General features: G+C 44.9%; 1 protein-coding gene across 1 annotated transcript in view; it reads left to right on the top strand.

Moving 5' to 3' along the window:
* CACNA1E (calcium voltage-gated channel subunit alpha1 E) overlaps positions 1-13,207 on the top strand; it is a 477,487-nt gene that overhangs the window by 188,799 nt on the left and 275,481 nt on the right. The gene's annotated exons all lie outside the window — the stretch shown is intronic.

The raw sequence follows: 13,207 nt of genomic DNA, 5'->3' as shown, positions 1-13,207 counted from the left end.
AAAGCAGAAAGAAAATGTCCTCTACTACCAACCTGTTCGCATTCTCTAGTGAAAGCTGCTGCTCAGGTCTGAAGGTGGCAATCTGAATTCAGCCGATGGATTTTGCTTGGGAGCATGTCAGGGTGTGTGTGAAAACAGCATCTTAAAGCAAAAGCAGCTCCAGGTGGTGAACATCTGGAATAGGGAAGGGAGGAGATGTGTTTCATGTTTTCTCTGCCCACCATTCTTCTGTGCCAGTGTGTTGTAGTGGCTAGAGGGTCCGACCAGGACCTGAGAGGCCAGGCTTCGAATCCCCACTCAGCTATGAAACTCACTGGGGGACCTCGGATCAGTCACTGCCTCTCAACCTAACCTACCTCACAGGGTTGTTGTGGGGGTTAAGTGAGGAGTGGGAGAACCAGGCACACCAATTTCAGCTACTTGAGAAGGAAAGGTGGGATATAGATGAAATAAATAAGGTAAAATAATAATAATAAATAAATCAACCCTCAAGCCAACTAACCACCACAGGGTTCCAAAATATGAGGTCCCTTCCCTTCCCTGCTTCTCAGCTTCAAAAATGACCCCTTCCCAAGCTGTTTTTATTTCAAGAAAAACAAAGGGGTTCTGTTTGAGCATTCTCATGCCTTCGTTCGAAAGCTCATGGTTGTGAAATTGAGAGCTGCTATTAGTCACAATAGACAATCCTGGGGTAGAAGGACCAATGTTCTGACTCATTGTACGGCTGCATTATGTTTTGACATGTTTATCATATATCGATGGCTTCTAACTGTATTGTGAGTATGAGTATGTTTGTGTGTGTATATTCTTCTACTACTGATGGCAGTTCTCTCCGCTCCCCTTTTCCTCACCTGTCTGCCTGGCTGCATCTGGAGGAGGAGGAGGAGATGCTTTGTCCTTCACTTCAGTATGCGAGTATTGTTGGTCCCTCTAGCTTCAGTACCTTCAGAAAACAACAGGATGTTGCTATGGAGATACTGCCCATGATAGGTCAGCCAAGGTAACCAAGCCGTGCTCCTCCAGCCCCCTAACTTCAAATTACGGAAAGTGACTGAAGCAGCAGGCAATTAACTGTGTTGAAAGGGAAAGGGAGTGGGTGAATCCCACCACCAGTATAGACAGTCCTAGTTCCAGGGCATGGTTCTGAAGGCACACAAGGACACCACTTTACTGAAGCTAAGCAGGTCTGAGTGTGATCAGGGTCTGGAAGGGCGTCTACCCAGGAACCATATGAACACCATCTTGGGTCCCGTTGTACAAGAAAGGGGGAATAGAAAGGTAAGAATATCATAACAAAGTGATTGCAATTTAGAGGGATGACTCATATTACAATGCAATACTTTTGCTTGTTTTAACTTTCACTTTGGTAGGGAAGGAACTAAGCTGAATTTTACCAAGCTTATGTAATTGCATTAAGAGGTGCCTATCTAGTTTGATTGTGGTGAAATAATGCTCAATATTGAGGATGCATTCAGGGCCAGATGGCAGCTTTTTTGTATTAGAGAGTCTGTGCTGTGTTGTTTATTAGTTGCTGTCAAACTTTCTGAACTCAGCACCCACCCACCCACCCACAGCCGTCTTTTCAGCACACAAAATTCTAATACAGTTGCATGCCTGCGGCCAAGGACATGTGAATCTATTGAGAATTGCCTTCCTGAGCTGTGACAGAATCAGAGTCTCACGGCCAAGATGCAACCTGTCACCAGTCAGGTGACGCCCAGAAGGAAATAGCAGAGACTAAAGGTCAGAGTCTTGAAGCAGCTGCTACTGCTGTGGAGGAACAGATGAGCCAGCGGCAAGCAAGTAATCTTGATTCCAGGGCTACTAGAGAGGAAAGAGTTGGAACCTAGAAGGCTGGTTGCTCAGAGCAAATGGCAGGAGTTGTAAAAATTCAGAGGAAGCAGCACTGGCTTCTTGGCCACTTGAGGAGGGGGGCTTGCAGAGCTCCCTCTGCACAGCACGGTGCTCTCAGCAACTCCTTCTGCAGAGATGCTATGCTGTGTTGTTGGTGCCAACGTGCTGTCTGCTGGAGGTCCTGTTTTGAGATGTCTGGCACTCCATGCCCTGATGTATACATCCGCATCTGTGGGTTGGGTCACTAATCCAACACTTGTATTATGAAAGATGTGTGTTCCTAGCACTGGGGAATGGGGACGGTTGATTCAGATGGTTTACTGCTTGCCTTGTTGCCGTCAGTCTTCCTGCCTGCAGAGCTGGTCTCAGGGCAGTGTTGAAGACTCAGATTGTTGGTTCTGGGGGACCTCAACATTCATACCGAGGTGACTGGCTCTAGACTTCATGGCTGCCATGATGACCACGAGACTGTCTCAACAGGTCATTGGCCCAACGCATATGGCAGGTCACACTCTGAACCTTGTTTTCTCAACTGGGCAGGAAGAGGGTGATCTGAAAGTAGGGGTTGTTGACATTAGTCCCTTGCAATGAACAGATTGCTTTCTGTTGAGATCTAGGCTTTCCCCTCTGAAGAAACATGGGACCGATTAGGATGCTCTGCCCGTGGAGGCTGATGGGTTTCCAGACAACTCTGGGGGATTTTCTGGCTGCTATGACTGGCACTCCTATTAAAGCCCTGGCTGACCTCTGGAACATCTGAATGGCCTGATCCACTGATATGATCACTCCCGAGTGCCCTCTGCTGCTTTGTGGCTCCTTGGTGTACTCCAGAGGTTAAGGCAATGAGACAAGCTAGAACAGCTGTTTTGGGACTACAATCCCCATCATCCCTGACCACTGGTCCTGTTAGCTAGGGGTGATGGGAGTTGTAGTCGAAAAACAGCTGGAGGGCCGAGTTTGGCCATCACTGAGCTAGAAGATAGCTTGAACACAGGTGGGGGAAAACACCAGTCAAATGCAATAAACACTGGTGAGAGCTCATCATCAAGCTTACTTCATGGTGGTGAATGAAGCAAAGAAGGCATACTTTGCTGCCTGCATTGCATCTTCACTATGCCAGCTTGCACAGCTTTTCAGGATAGTAAGGTAAAGGTAAAGAGACCCCTGACCATTATGCCCAGTCGTGGATGACTCTGGGGTTGTGGCACTCATCTTGCTTTATTGGCTGAGGGAGCCGGCGTACAGCTTCTGGGTCATGTGGCCAGCATGACTAAGCCACTTCTGGCGAACCAGAGCAGCGCACGGAAATGCCGTTTACCTTCCCGCCGGAGCGGTACCTATTTATCTACTTGCACTTTGACGTGCTTTCAAACTGCTAGGTTGGCAGAAGCAGGGACCGAGCAACGGGAGCTCACCCCGTCACGGGGATTCGAACCGCCGACCTTCTGATCAGCAAGTCCTAGGCTCTGTGGTTTAACCCACAGTGCCACCCGCATCCCTTTTTCAAGGTAATACAGGCCCTTATACAGCCTGGCCCAACAGAGGCAGTAGAACTGATGGTAGTTCACTGTGACTTGTTTGCAAAGCATTTTGAGGATACAATTTCTTGCATGCACCGGGACCTTGACTGCATTGTTCCAGCAGATGATTTTCAGAAGGTATCCAGAGCACTGTCTAGTTATTTTATGTTGGATGAATTTCAGCTAGTAAGGTTCGAGAATGTGTACAAGGTGCTTGGATCAGTCTGGGCAACTGCTTGCGCTCTGGAAGACCTCAAGACATCAAGAGTATGATATTGTGGCAGCATTTGGGCCAGACCTAAGTTTGTACTAGCAGTTGCAATCTGTACTATTTGCTGCTGAAATGTAGATATCTTAGCGATACCTGTTTTGCTACTGTTTCCTGATCTATAATATTTTTGGCACGCAAGGTTAATCTGGCCATGCTTGTTTGTTCCTCTGCTGTTTTTGCACAGCCTGTTTCAGTCCCAGTGCTTTTTCAAAGGAATTTTCACTGGTGGGAAATGAATTCAGAAGGACGCTTTTAACTATGAGTAAAAGCACTTTTAAACATACATAAAAATACAAATTGCATCGTAAAAGCAATACGGGGATAAATGCATCCCATCGTTAAATGTCTTGATAATAACTGACTCCACTGGCTGCCAGCCTGGCGCCCATGGGTGACATGGTTGGTGTCATGGACTGGCTGGGAGGCACTACCCTAGGGAAAGGCAGCTCAGAGACAGGAGAATGGTGGTGGGGGTGGACGATGAGTGGTCAGAGGGAGAAACCAGGGAGGAGGAGGTGTCGGCAGCTGAAGAGGTAATCAGTGTTAGTGAGCAGGAAGAGCCTGTGGCAGAGAGCACTACAATATCAGAGGCAGAAGCAGAGGCTGCAGAGATCAGGCAGGCTGCTGAAGAAGCCAGGGAGTCTTCCCCTCCTGCTGTGACCAGCTCCCCTCCCCAGTCTCCCAGAACACACACAAAAAAAACAGAGGCAGGCAAGGCAAATAAGTCTTAGGTTGCTTGGGACGGACCTGGGGGTGAGGAAGGAGACTTAGAGAACTGGGGAAAGGGAGGAACCTGCTACATTTGGGCAAGACCTGCTGGGAAGAGTCGCTGTGATCACTCTGCCCAAGCTGCTTTAGTTTCTTTGAGTGACGTTAACTTAACTGACACCAGGTGTTTAATGGCTGACCTGCAGTTGACAGTTGGTGGTTGTGAGGCGTTCTTTAGTGCCTCTGGGTTGAACCACAAGCGCCAGATTCCCCAGTTTTCTTTCTTTCTTTTTTTCCAAGTAAACTTCTCTACCATTCTTCTCTCTTTTTGTGCGAGAAAACAACTTACTCTGACCTTCCAATGTTTTACTCTCCTCCTCCTTGGACTCCCCCCCCAAAAAAAAATTCCTGTGAATTCCCGTTTGTGAGAGAGGGAAAGATACACTTGGGCAAAGAGAATGTGAATTGTGTGTGCACACCTGTGGTCTGTATGTGGCAATTGTGTGCTTGTGCACAAGAGATTGACTATAGTGTGACACCTTGTAGACTTTTCCTTTTTTTGTTGTTGGTACTGGGGGTTGTTCCTTGTTGCTATTAGACAGCAAAAGCCTCACTGTGTGTACGTGGGAGAAATCAGCATTACCTTTCTTTAAGCTGCCTTTGTGCATTTCTTTTAGCCTTTGGCATCACACACATACTCCTCACCCCAAATCTCTTCAGCTCTTTGGGTACAGACCTAATCTCACAACTTGAATTGAAACCTAGGGCCTTCCTGTCTCACCATAGAGACAACTTCATTATACACCTTTAGGTGCCAGGCAAAAACGATCATTTTAAACCAGGCCTTTGCTGATCTGATTGACAGCCTATGCCCTTTTAAAATGTGACTATTTTCTGGTGGGGAGGAGGGGTGCTATTGGGTTGTTGTTTTTATTTTGATTTTATATATTGCGGTTTTTATGCTGATCTTGTTCTGTAAACCACCTTGAGACCTCCAGGTATAGGGTGGTATATAAATTCAATTAAATTCAAATAATAATAATAATAACAATAATAACACTAACAATAATATATTGTAGACTAAGAAGAAATAGGAATTAGCAAAGGATTCATCGAATACATGCAGCATATGGGAATCCCCAAAGCAAGTGAAACAAGCCAACTTTCTCATTTCCCCCTTGATGTCTAAAGTCCTCTCTTATTTATTAAGGATTTAACAAGACAGGCTGAGATTCTCCCCAGCACCACCCTCTTTCTACCAACAGGTAAGGCTGTAAGGTAATAAGCTGTAAGGAAAATTTCCAGATGGCCTTCCGTCCATTTGCTGTGCCAAGATAGAAAGCTATTCGAGTGGGCAATCAATATCTCATCAGGTTTTCATCCCATTAACACATCCAGTAGCAATGGTTGTTGCGGCGTGAGGCTGTGGTCACCTGACCTCCTGCCACCTTTTTAAAAAAATAATAATATTTATTCAAATTTTAAAGATTACAAAGAAAATATTAGAAAGAACAAAAAAATAAAAAATACAGAAAAAAACAGTTAGAAAAAAACAGCTCAAACCTTTACATAGCTTTCTTTCTTTTGCTTATTTCCTTGACCTCCTCACACCTCCCTTTTTTGTATTCTAGGTCAATTAAATATTTCAGCAAATCCTTTCCAGCTTTGTTTTTATCCTAATAATTTATCTTAATATACTGTAATTTTACATTCTCGTCTTTCACCAATTAAAAAAATCCATTTTTACCTAATCCTTTCTATCATTTCTGCTAAAACCACATTACTTCATTCCAACATCCTTCTAACATTCCTGGATTTTACAATGTTTCTGTAGATAAACTTTGAATTTTTTCCAATCTTCTTCCACCAACTCTTCGCCTTGGTCTCGGATTCTGCCAGTCATCTCCGCCAGTTCCATATAGTCCATCACTTTCATCTGCCATTCTTCCCGGGTGGGTAAATCTTGTGTCTTCCAATACTTTGCGATGAGTATTCTTGCTGCTGTTGTTGCATACATAAAGAAAGTTCTGTCCTTCTTTGGCACCAATTGGCCGACCATGCCCAGGAGAAAGGCCTCTGGTTTCTTCTCTGCCACCTGTGTTTCTATAGTGTACCAGGAGGAAGAGTGGTACTTTGCCACCATCTCATCCCTCCTCCTCGGCAGCAGTGCAAGTGGCTCTGCTGCAACCAATCCCTGCATTTATTCCCATGGAGTCCAGTCATCCCTCTGATGTTCACAGCTCCCATTACTCCAACAACAGACCTTTAAATAAGGTCCCGTTGTTCTCCACGGGCCTTCTTGACATTTGTTTTGCTCCCGTCCCCCGCCTCTGTCGTGCTTTGAGCAATGCAATTTGGAGGGGGCAGTGCGGAAAGGTCATTTGAAGACGGGCAGTTTTGAGTTGACCGAAAAGGGGCACAAGATGATGGGTCAGGGGGACAGAGGAGCAAAGGGACCCAAGAAAGAAACTGAGTGAACTGAAAATGGCACTTCTCGCTGGTGGAGAATTTCCCCACTGCTTTATATGTTTATAAAACCACATTTGAAGGCAGATGAAGACGTCTGGTTGTGCTGCTGCAGGAGGACCATGGTGTTTCTTCTTTCTGTAACAGTAGACTTGTGTTTAATCTAATAGCAAGGCTATGTAAATGAAGGCAGAAACCTCTTCTTCTTCTTCTTCTTCTTCTTCTTCTTCTCCTCCTCCTTCTCCTTCTCCTTCTCCTTCTCCTTCTCTGTCTCCTCCTCCTCCTCCTCCTCCTCTTCTCCTCCTTCTCCTTCTCTTCTTCTTCTTCTTCTTCTTCTTCTTCTTCTTCTTCTCTCCTTCTCCTTCTCTTCTCCTTCTTCTCCTTCTCCTTCTCTCCTTCTCCTTCTCTTCTTCTTCTTCCTCTTCCCCTTCTCCTCCTCCTCCTCCTCCTCCTCCTCCTCCTCCTCCTCTTCTTCTCCTTTTCCTTCTCTCCTTCTCTCCTTCTTCTTCTTCTTCTTCTTCTTCTTCTTCTTCTTCTTCTTCCTCCTCCTCCTCCTCCTCCTCCTCCTCCTCCTCCTCCTCCTCCTATCCCTCATAGCATAGCCGCTTAAGATTGTCTTCCATGAACATGGTCTTAACAGTGAGTCCGTAAGTGACTGTGGAGGCCAATTCTGGATCCACACGTCCTTCCACAGTGGGGACATTGGTTTCCTGGTGGGAGTTGATCATGGTGAGGGTTTGCCAAGCATGCCTTCCTCTTAGCACGTTTCTCCCTTTCGTCCTGAGTTCAAGCATCTTCAAAGTCCATGACACCTTTGGTAAAGGCTGTTCTCCAAGTGGAGCACTCGCAGGCCAGTGTTTCCCAGTTGTCGGTGTATATACTACATTTTTTTTTTAGATTCAGGAACAGACATTTCTGGAAGATACAAGACTTCTGTATAACTATTTCTACCAGGACTTTGTTTCCACAAATATCTAATTACCAACTTGTTTTATGATCTATTAAGGTTTAGTTGAACCAGGAGTTGGGTGCATTTTACAAATATTTTCTGCATCAAAAAGCAAGAGGGGATTTTTCAAGTGGGGTGGGGATGGATTAAAAAGTGTGCAGTAGGAAAGTCCCCGATACATTCAGGTGCTGTTCTTCTCTGGCACTCCTCAGTACCTGACATTTAGATAGCGGCAGAGCTCCAAAGTGACCCCTTTCCAGCTCTGATCAGCTGCCGTTTGGGTACCATTTTTTGAAATGCAAAAATCTGCTTTTTTTGTTTCCATGGACCTTATTCATGTTGCCAGGTTCTGAACAAAACGCCTTTAAAAACACTGTTCAGAACTGATATGCACAACCTCCACCTCCCTAGTGTATTGTTCCAAAGTTCCCTGCTCTTTAGAAATTCTGTTATGATTGCACCCTAATTTTCTTAATTTTGAATAGTAATCAAATGTAAAGTTGTTCCTGGGGAATAAACACACTATTCTAAAACAGAGTATAGGTGTTCACCCCTCCCTTTCTAAACGGTACCCTGCTGGTCACCATACTAAAAAAAACAAAACACCTTGATGTCTTGAACTACATCTGTGAAAGAAAGAGTTTGAGAAAAGGGGGAGGATTATTATTTCCCCTTTGTGGTAACTTGGAAAAAAACCAACTGATTTTGTATGCAGCTCAAAAATGACCAAAACTTTGAAACTTGAACCATTAGCAATCACTGAATGGGATCAAATATGGGGAAAAAACATTAGTTTCTAATTAGCATAATTATCAACAATAGAAAGTTGCCTATTAAGCATGCATGCTGTCATAGCGTTCAGTATCTGTGGGAAATACACACTATTCTAATTACTTGTATAGTGACTCTAATTACTATATTTTACTTTCAGTCTCAGCAGGAGCAATATCTAAGGAATGAATGGACCTGACTCTTTATGTAGGATGACTCTTTATGTAGGAGTAGGATGGGGGTTGTGATATTTCACCCACCAGGCCGTGTGAGAAGCTGCGGGTGACTGTGTTGCATCTGCAGTAGAGTGGCTGAGACATCAAGCTATGAAAGGAGAAGACCTCTGGCTCCAAGCTCAGCTCAGAGATGGGGTTAACCAGACAGCCTTTGCAGAGCTCCAACCTCAGCCACCCGAATGTGATGTGGGGTTTGTAGCAGAAGTAGTAAGACTTGCCCATGCTACTTTGGCCTGTTTCCTGCTGCAGTCTATTCAGATCCTTCTTAAGTCCCCAAGAAGGGGGTGGGCTAATCCTTCCATTTCGTATCTGAAGAAGTGTGCATGCACACGAAAGCTCATACCAAGAACTGACTTAGTTGGTCTTTAAGGTGCTACTGGAAGGAATTTGTTTCCTTCCATTTCGGTTTTTCTCAGTTTTTCACTTTTTCAATCTTGTAAGTATGATCCTCTACATCGCCACATCAATTTGTGTAGAGGGCCTTCTCGGTAGTGGCACCCGCCCTGTGGAATGCCCTCCCACCAGGTGTCAAAGAGAAAAACAACTACCAGACTTTTAGAAGACATCTGAAGACAACCCTGTTTAGGGTTTGACGGGCTATTTTATTTTAATATTTTGTTGGAAGCCGCCCAGAGTGGCTGGGGAAACCCAGCCAGATGGGCAGGGTATAAATAAATTATTATTATTATTATTATTATTATTATTATTATTATTATTATTAAGTCCTCATGAAAATCCACCAGCATTTTGGTGTGAATATCTCCCAGTATACACATTTTTAATGCAATTTTTGCTGATACGTACATTAATGCAATGCAGTTTTTTCCTACTGCAATGCATTTTTGTATGTTATTTTCACTATCATATGCATTTTTGGTCACACTGGTTCAGCCTGTCATATGCATTTTTTTTTCCACACACTGGGCTGGAGCACTGCATTGCAAAATTCAGAGAAATGTGAATATTGAAGGCTAGCTGAATTTCAGTTCATACATTATTTCAGAAAGTTTTCAAGCTTTCAAACTGCTAGGTTAGCAGGAGCTGGGACCGAGCAACGGGAGCTCACCCTGTCATGGGGATTCGAACCACTGACCTTCCGATCGGCAAGCCCTAGGCTCTGTGGTTTAGACCACAATGCCACCTGCGTCCCTTGCACTCCCTTGGCACATCACTCTGTGCCTGACAACTTCCTGCACCGTTCCTAAATCTGGTGCTGGATGAAAGATTGAGAGGCATGTGTCAGTGAGGACAAACCAGCCTGCTGTAAAAATGCAAAATTCACATTTGCTGATCTGCTCAGGTTTGCCTCTCCTCTCTCCCATCAATGGCATGTGAGCCCTGGAAGGAATGGGGCTCTCAGGTGGAGAAAGATGACCTGGTCCCGACTTAGGGTTTTTTAAGAAGCTGCCCTGCATAGAATCCGATTCATGGTCCACCTCACTTGGCATTGCCTGCACTGGCTAGGAGTTGTGCTTCCAGGTTTCAGTTAAGGGACCTTCACAACCCGACGGGAGCTCATCCCGTTACGGGGATTTGAACCGCCGACCTTCTGATCAGCAAGCCCTAGGCTCAATGGTTTAGACCACAGCACCATCCACATCCCGAAAACTCCTTTAGGCGTAGAATCATAGAGTTGGAAGGTTGAAAGCTTCTATTCTATGGATGTTTACTTTTTGAAGCCATTCCTCTTAAATCAAACATCCTTTCGAGGCAACAAAGTCTTTGCTCAGAATGTTGATCTCCTTGGGTATCACAAACATGTATAGTCTCCTTGTATAATTATAATAACTTGACAACAGAAGGTGAGAAGCAAGACATTCCTTTTCATCTGAAGGGAAATACATTTACAAAAATCAAGAATGAGACTGAATCCTGGTTTTGATATGACAGCTGCAAAACGTCAACCTTTTTGCTGTATGTGCTTATTGAGCAAAACTCTTCTGATACGTTAGGTCTCTGGTTTATGTGTCAGAGGCATTGACTGACATTTCACTCCTTTCAGACTTAACAAGGGAAGTGTCTTCTCAAATGATGGTCTAGGGAGGGGAGTGAGGGAGAAAAAGAGAGAGAGAGAGAGAGAGAAGGCTATCAAATCAATCCATACAGTAGTAGTAGTAGTAGTAGTAATAATAATAATAATAATAATAATAATAATAATAATAATAATAATTTATTACTTATACCCTGCCCTTCTGGCTGGGCCTCCTCAGCCACACTGGGAAGCTCTCAACAGAATATTAAAAACACGATAAAACATCAAACATTAAAAACTTCCCTAAACAGGGCTGCCTTCAGATGTTTCCTAAAAGTCAGGTAGTTGTTTATTTCCTTGACATCGGATGGGAGGGCGTTCCACAGGGCGGGCGCCACTACTGAGAAGGCCCTCTGCCTGGTTCCCTGTAGCTTTGCTTCTCTCAGTGAGGGAACCACCAGAAGGCCTTCGGTGCTGGACCTCAGTGTCCGGGCAGAATGATGGGGGTGGAGACGCTCCTTCAGGTATACTGGGCCGAGGCCATTTAGGTAAGGTCTTGGTGAGTGGCTACAGCATGAATTGGTAACAGACAGCTTGAGGGTTGCCCATTTGGCCCGAAGCATGCCCTCCCTGCTTATGCACTTCAATTTCTTATTTAAAAATCAAACAAAACAGTTGTACTCCTTTTCCATAGCAACTGCACATTCAGTAAAACGCCACCACCCAAAATATTCGTTTTGAAGTTGAAGCCAAAACAGGGCTCATCCACACTTCCGCTTGTCCTGCCACTTCCCCCTGGGGAAACTTGCTGCTCAACCGAAGCAAAGCCCAGGAAGTGCTTGCCCAGCTTGGGGAACTTGCCTGGAAAAAAGCACTGCCTTTTTTATGGGTTCCAGGCATGGGGGGAGTGACATGAACCCCCCCTTCCTCTGCCATGCAGTTAACTATTGTAGGTCAGGAACAATATGCCAATATCCTGTTGGGCATGAACATGGGGCAAACCATTTTTTTGGTAGGATTTCACTGTGGTGAGATGTTTCTAGGTGTGCATGCTGGAAGAAAACAAAGTTATTTGAGGCTCAGAAATGTGTCTTTTCCTTCTTCAGAGAGATGTAGCTGTTGGTTAGATTCTAATCTTCCTATTTTTTTGCAGCCAGTGACAGCTTGTGGCACATGGGGTGAATGCCCCATTTATCCTTCTGATGGGCCACCCATTTGGACTTTGCAGTCAAGGTGTATCTGTTATTTTAGGTCAGATTCAATTTGCACATATCTTGCAGTAGTAAAGTCTTCGTGTTGCTTCTTTTGGGACTTAACTACCTTCCCACTGATTTCCGCTCCCTCCCTGCATCTTATTTCTGACATTCCTCCTTGCCATTAAAAGCTGTCAAGATGTTCTGTGACTGTCCATCTATATTCAGCAGCTTGTGAAGCTGCTGAGGAATGAGCCCATTAAAGTTTGATGTGTTCTCTGGAGCTGCCGAGAAAGCAAAGAGGTGTGTGAGAGAGCGACGTTGTGGGTCCTCCTTCTGAATCTGCTCTTGCTCTGAGCAGAGGGTCACCTAGAGTGATACAGGACTTTCAGCTGAGTTTTTCGTTCTACCTTGGGTTTGCGTTGCCCGCGATCTTCCATTAAAGGTAAAGGTAAAGTGACCCCTGACCATTAGGTCCAGTCGTGACGAACTCTGGGGTTGTGGCGCTCATCTCGCTTTATTGGCCAAGGGAGCTGGTGTACAGCTTCTGGGTCATGTGGCCAGAATGACTAAACCACTTCTGGCGAACCAGAGCAGCGCACGGAAACGCCGTTTACCTTCCCGCCAGAGCGGTACCTATTTATCTACTTGCACTTTGACATGCTTTCGAACTGCTAAGTTGGAAGGCGCAGGGACCGAGCAACGGGAGCTCACCCCGTTGTGGGGATTCGAACCGCCGACCTTCTGATCAGCAAGTCCTAGGCTCAGTGGTTTAACACTGCGTCCCTGCAAGCTTCCGCCGACCTTCTGATCAGCAAGTCCTAGGCTCAGTGGTTTAACACCTGCGTCCCTGCAAGCTTCTATTACTCCATGCCAAAGAAAGCTCTCATTGTGCGCTCAGAAATAAATTGTGCGTGTTGGCTCCTGTGCGAAGGCATTTCTTTTGAGAAGACATATTTCGCTCGATTTACAGAATTGGCGTGGGATGGGTGGCACAGAATAGGCAAGTATAAGTAATTCTAAAGTTGAAAGGGATCCGAGGTGTTATGTAGTCAAACGCTCTTGATGAAAGGTAGAGGTCTATGTCGGTACTATTTCATGGCTTCCCCGTTCTGAAATAAATATGAATTTTCAGGGCCAACAGAAGTGAAGCTATTTCAGAAAGGGGTGTTTTAAAATCATGCTATTTTTGTTTTCTGTATAAAACCAAAAATATATATATTTCAGAATTGGGAAGCCATATATATATCTACATGTGTGTGCGTGC

This window comes from Podarcis erhardii, assembly GCF_964252035.2.
Source record: "Podarcis erhardii genome assembly, chromosome: 6".
In the NCBI taxonomy this organism is placed as follows: domain Eukaryota; kingdom Metazoa; phylum Chordata; class Lepidosauria; order Squamata; family Lacertidae; genus Podarcis; species Podarcis erhardii.
Note: the sequence above shows the minus strand (reverse complement) of the source record. Positions and strands in the feature narration are given on the sequence as shown.